This window comes from Helianthus annuus, chromosome 10, assembly GCF_002127325.2.
Source record: "Helianthus annuus cultivar XRQ/B chromosome 10, HanXRQr2.0-SUNRISE, whole genome shotgun sequence".
In the NCBI taxonomy this organism is placed as follows: Eukaryota; Viridiplantae; Streptophyta; class Magnoliopsida; order Asterales; family Asteraceae; genus Helianthus; species Helianthus annuus.
This window is the reverse complement of record NC_035442.2, coordinates 105,684,428-105,690,160: the sequence shown is the minus strand read 5'-3', so window position 1 is coordinate 105,690,160 and position 5,733 is coordinate 105,684,428.

Genomic DNA, 5,733 nt, shown 5'->3' with positions numbered 1-5,733 from the left:
TTGAATGAGGTGGAACATTTAGAAGCCATTTCAGGGTTGATCCTGTTAAAGTAGAGCCGAAGCCCTTGCACAAGCATGCTTCTTTAAGATCCGGCGGGATAGGGTTAATTTCCATCCTCTCCCTATACTGGGCAATATGCTGTCCAGGATCCGTCGTTACAGCTTCATGTTAGGAGTCTGGAATCTCTTTGGGATTTCTGCATCACAAATGGGGTGAGCAAAGCGGGATATATTGTGACCATCCCGGGATACTTCCAGTATAGGCTGCACTATCCCAGGCACACTTGATATCACATCCTTCAACTTTTGAAGCTCTCTGGTTATCGCTGATGTCACACCTGCATCCTGAAATGATCCAAGATTATTAGTAACAGGGATACTGGTGTTAACAGACAAGTTACCAGCTTGGTGATTCTGGTCATATCCTGGAGCGTATCCTGGAGCATATCCTAGATTTCTCACAGTTGACACCCTGACCGAAGAGGGTATCTCAGGAATATGACTCTTGGAATGGCTAGGCACAATATTCCCCCTGTTATCCTCAGTATATACTGCCGAACTAAAGTTCAAAGATCTAGGCTGCAAGGGAGTGACAGTATCCTCAGTGGGCCTTCTTGAGCTAGATTTCAAGAGTTCTATCTCTCTCATCAGCATTTGGTTGGTCTCCTGATGTTGCCTCATCTGTTCCTATATACTACCAAACAAAGTTAGAATTTCTTCGTTAGAGGCTAAAACAGGACCGGATCCCTGAATACTCTGAGTAGGTATAATATCCTGAGGCTGTGAGGAGGCTTGCGTCCTTGGAGGAGGTGGAGGAAGCACCAAACCAATTGTTGCAGAGGTTGTAGCAGACACGGTGGAAGAGCTCATGTTTGATCTCGAGGCCATTGAAAATAGTGTAGCAAAAAGTTTTGAAAATAAAAGACCGATTAACGATTTTACAAAATGTCACACCCTCAAAATCCACAAGCGGAGTATTACCGCGAGGCGTGTGACTGACCAGGATCATACCACCAATTATAATAAACACTAAATAAAGTAATTAAAACCAAACATCTAAAGTTCTCCAAACCAAAGTCCAACACCAAGTTTAATAGTCAGCGGAAGCATTTAAGTTCAAAACCCAAAATTTAAGTTTTAAATTTAATAAGTTTAACATGGAACTCAACAGTCTATGTCCCACAACGTCCACGCCTCCTCGTGCAAGCTCCTGAAATACCTAACGACCTGCAAGGCATGTAACAACGAGTCAACAACAAAGTTGAGCGAGTTCACAGTTGGTGTTCATTAATAAGTTGTTTCAAAACTAGGAGTTCATTTGTAAGTTGTAAGTTAATCCGTTTACCCTGTTTCCCAAACATATCCATAGTTGGTGGGGGCTTCCCCATGTTAACCACTAGACCTGTTTACCATATCGACCACTGACTAAAGTAAGTTGGTGCCCTGACGTCAATGTCTATCATCATTGACTAGTGCCCAGATCCATTAGTTCACGCCCGTCCTCTGCGGCACGGTGTGAGGCTTGTCAAACCTAAATAGCGCTATCTAACTAATGACCCGCTCGCCATTGGCCCGGCGATTAAGTCGATATAAAAAGGAGGGACTTCATGATAGAGAGTTTTGGTCTAGTATCCGTGTTGTCACCCTTCAGTGAAGAGGGTGTGTACGTAATCCCCAAACCAGGAGACTACGCAGGTTCAGTTTAAATCCTTATCACGTGTTGTCACCCTTCAGTGAAGAGGGTGTGTACGTGTCCCAAACCAGGAGATCACGCAATTTCAGTTTCAGTTTCAATCCTTTACCCATTCCCAACCCTTGGGAATCCCATGCCTTGTGGAAAGTGTGAACTCACCTCGGTTTGCTCGGTAAGATAAAGTATGTTTTCACAATTCGATCAATCCAATCCTAGTATGGTTCCAATTCCAATTAGTTATTTTACACACATTAATCACCTATCTTTATCATGCAATGAATGAACAAGTTTGGCAAATAATATCACACCAGTGGTAACGCATATTCGGGCCACACGTATTTTCCACATTACAGGTTCAATTATCATAATAACATACAACATACTAGTAAAGACATCATTTAACCCATACACTAATTTAATCAGAAAGTATATTGTACAACGATTCATAAATCAAGTTCAGCCCACTAATGCATTCCAATTAAAGTTGGAGCCCATTTAATAATAAAAATCCACAATTCTTATTTATTATTTATAGGATATATAGTTCTTTATCAAAGTTATGAAATAAATTCAGAAATTTGGTTATCTCTATAGTTTACTGTTACCCCAATCGATGACCTGCTAGTACAATTATATACATACTCAAACAACCATACTCATTACCTTTAGCTAGAACCATACACTAAATTAAGATTTCAGCCCACTCTTAATTCCCCAATTAAAATTTGCAGCCCACAACTCAATGATTTAACCATATAGAATGGCCCAGTTTAAAAGGCAACATTACACACGTTTGTTTAACACTTCTATGCGGCCCACTTAAATAACAATTACAAATCCAAAATTTTATCTTACTTTCTTTTCATATCCAAGTTACAGTGCATAGGAAATCAATTCAGTTTATTTAATAAAGGCACATAAAAAAAACCTAACAACTAAACATGTTTCATGGTCGATTACATTCAGGTCTTGCTGGAAATCCCTAGTCACAGTATGAACAATAATTCAGCCAATTACCACATATTAAAGAGTCATCATGTCTCCAGACTATTCTCATAACAACTTGATAACATAAATCCAGCACATAAACAAATCGTCACATAGCATCTTTAATCACACGTTCATAAACATCTCAAGATCATACAATAACATTAACCATCACTCCCTGTTTACGAACATACTATACCTATCAAGATCACAAGAACCTACAATCAATTTGCACACATCAACATTAAACAGCGACCATTTATCTAAATCCAAAACAGTTTGCATATAGCCCGCTAACCTTCTATCCGTCTAAACACGATTCCGAACACGCACCTTCGACAATTTATGCGATTCTGAAGTCGTAAAGGTACAAACAATAGCCGAATACTCACATCGCATATGAATCGTAGTTTCCGTAACTAGTATTACGTAGCCTATTCATTCATACAATCACGCCTATGGATTAAAACGGTTTTCATGCACATAATCGTTCACACGCAACCTATTCCAACACATAACATCGCACATAACCTTACAACAGTTGCAAATATAATCTATTTTCTTGCATGCCATAAGTCGAAGTCGAAACCGAGATAACGAAACCTTAAGATGAGGCTACAAAGTGAGGAGGTACTTACCGGTGGTGATCTTGGGTGGTTATTTCTGAGTCAACAGACGTCGAAAGGAGGTTGCGGGCGGCGGTTTGGCGCTACAGTTAAGGTTCACGGCGTAGGGGAAGTGAACAACCAAAATATGATCTTTTTCCTTATAAAACTCAACAACTTTCGTAATATATGAAGGGTAGGGGTTTGAGGCGGTTTAGGAAGTCGGGCCGGTGATAAACATGGATGGAAAGAAACATAGTTGGGCTGCACCTTATCGAGGGTGCAGTTTGGGCCGAAACTAAATTGAGCAGCAAAAAAAATAGATGATGTTTGTAAGAAATGGATATACGTACATGGGGAGGTGAGGAAATTGGTTTTTTTGTTTAATTATGTATTTTTTTTTATTATTATTTATTATTTCAAACATATAAATAACTACTAAATATATATGACCCACCAACTAACATAGATGTATTATTTTCACGCTAAGAGTTCGGGCCCCAAAAGTTTCAAGTTATACGGGTTATGTCATGGTTCAAACGATTCGGGTATGTTCGTCACCAAATAAACTTGGTTTCGACTACACGTTTGCACGCCATAAACTAAATGAGTATAAATTTAATTTGTCGAACAAAAATAGATAAGTATATATTTATTTGTAAGATCGAAACGAACGGTTTATACCTCGAAGTTACGGGTTGTCACACAAAAGCTTTTAGTAGAAATAGCACCACTTGCCCCACGGTGGGCGCCAAATTGTTTTGGTCAAAAATTACCGAAGCAATTAAGTGATCAAATTAGTTTTGTGAGGTAGTGTGCTAGTAATACTTTATGAAAAATATGTTGGTTTGTTAGTTTGCAAAAACAGTTAACAGGATACGGCTCAGGATATCGAGTTGTATCTACGACCAAACAATGAGCAAAAATGTAAAGGTTGACACGTGATGTACGAGGAAAGCCCTTGATCAATCTAGATCTCCGGCATAAAACCTCGGGAGCTGACAATCGTCGGCTGCCTTGTTCTTCTTATTGCTTAAATAACAGGATACAGTGCGGGATAATGCTCAGATCTCTACTAAGTGTTACAATGATTGCAAGTGATGAGTGTTAGTGAGTGATTGCTGCTAGAAAAGAGAGTGAATGAGTTGGTGAATTCGAGAGTGTGTGACCTATGGATCTGGCATCTCCTTTATATAGTTACAAGAATTAACTAATTGTGCTAAAAATCCGGGATATTATGCTAAAAATCCGGGATACTGAGATTATTTCCTTTCTGAACGTTGCAAGGCTGTCTCCACTCGTTTTCCACACGCTTACTAACTATAACTCCGGGATTTAAGCTTCCATAACCGTTACAACATTAATATCTTCGACCAGCGTTCGTAACTTCCCATAAAACATGCCAATCTTCAATGCTGACCGTTACAAGAGCTATTTTTCCGCCATCAACGTCCTTATCCTAACCAATTTGAGCGGGTCTTCAGGATGACTTGGTCTTCATGAACGTTAGTCCCTTGTAGCCAACGTTTACAAGCAAATTGTTAGTAATAGTCAGGATACTGCCTCAGGATGTTACCAATATCCTGGTCCGGTATCCTGATCCGGTATCCTGATCATATACAACTAATAAAAAATCAAGATACAAGGTCAAGATATGGGCTCAGAATTTCACCCATAACAATCATCATCATCACAGGCATCAATAGTTAAGCAACATCACAATTCTCATAGAACATCATCAACATCAACGAGCATTGGGGAACGAAATTTAAGGATTTGTGATTTATTAATTTTGTCATCTTTTCTTATATTATATTATATTATATTATAATAAAGATGATGATTTTAATGATGATTCAAGTCATTGAAGATCGACAACCCATCATGAGCGACTATACTTTCTGTGGTTTCCTTCGGATGGAGGGTTTTTGTAAGTTAATGAATATTATGTGTTTGATACAATCGTTTTAATCTGGTGATCTAAGCATTCGATGCTTTTCACCATGGATTTGATTTCTTGATTGTAATTTAAACCTTAATTTCTAAGCATTCAGTTTCTGAGAGTAATTGGGATATATTTGACATGGGGTTAGGGTTTGTAAATTGTAATTGATAATCATTCGATAACCTCCCGTTATGTATTGACCGGAGTACTTAGTCGTTGGTTATCACAATTAATTAACCAAAATTAACACCTATGTCTATGTAGGTAACGATTAAACACATAATTGAAGTTAACTGCAAAACCTGAAATCTGGAGGAACCATATTTTCTCTCATTGATTTAGAACAAAAATTTTATTCGTTAATTTAGCTATTTCTCACAATCAAACAAACCGATTTCCCTATTTAGTAATAGTTAATCAATCATTTTCATTACGACACTTTCCACAGTCCTCCCTTGGTTCGATACGCTGCTTATTCTATACTAATAGTTTAAATAGGTTTT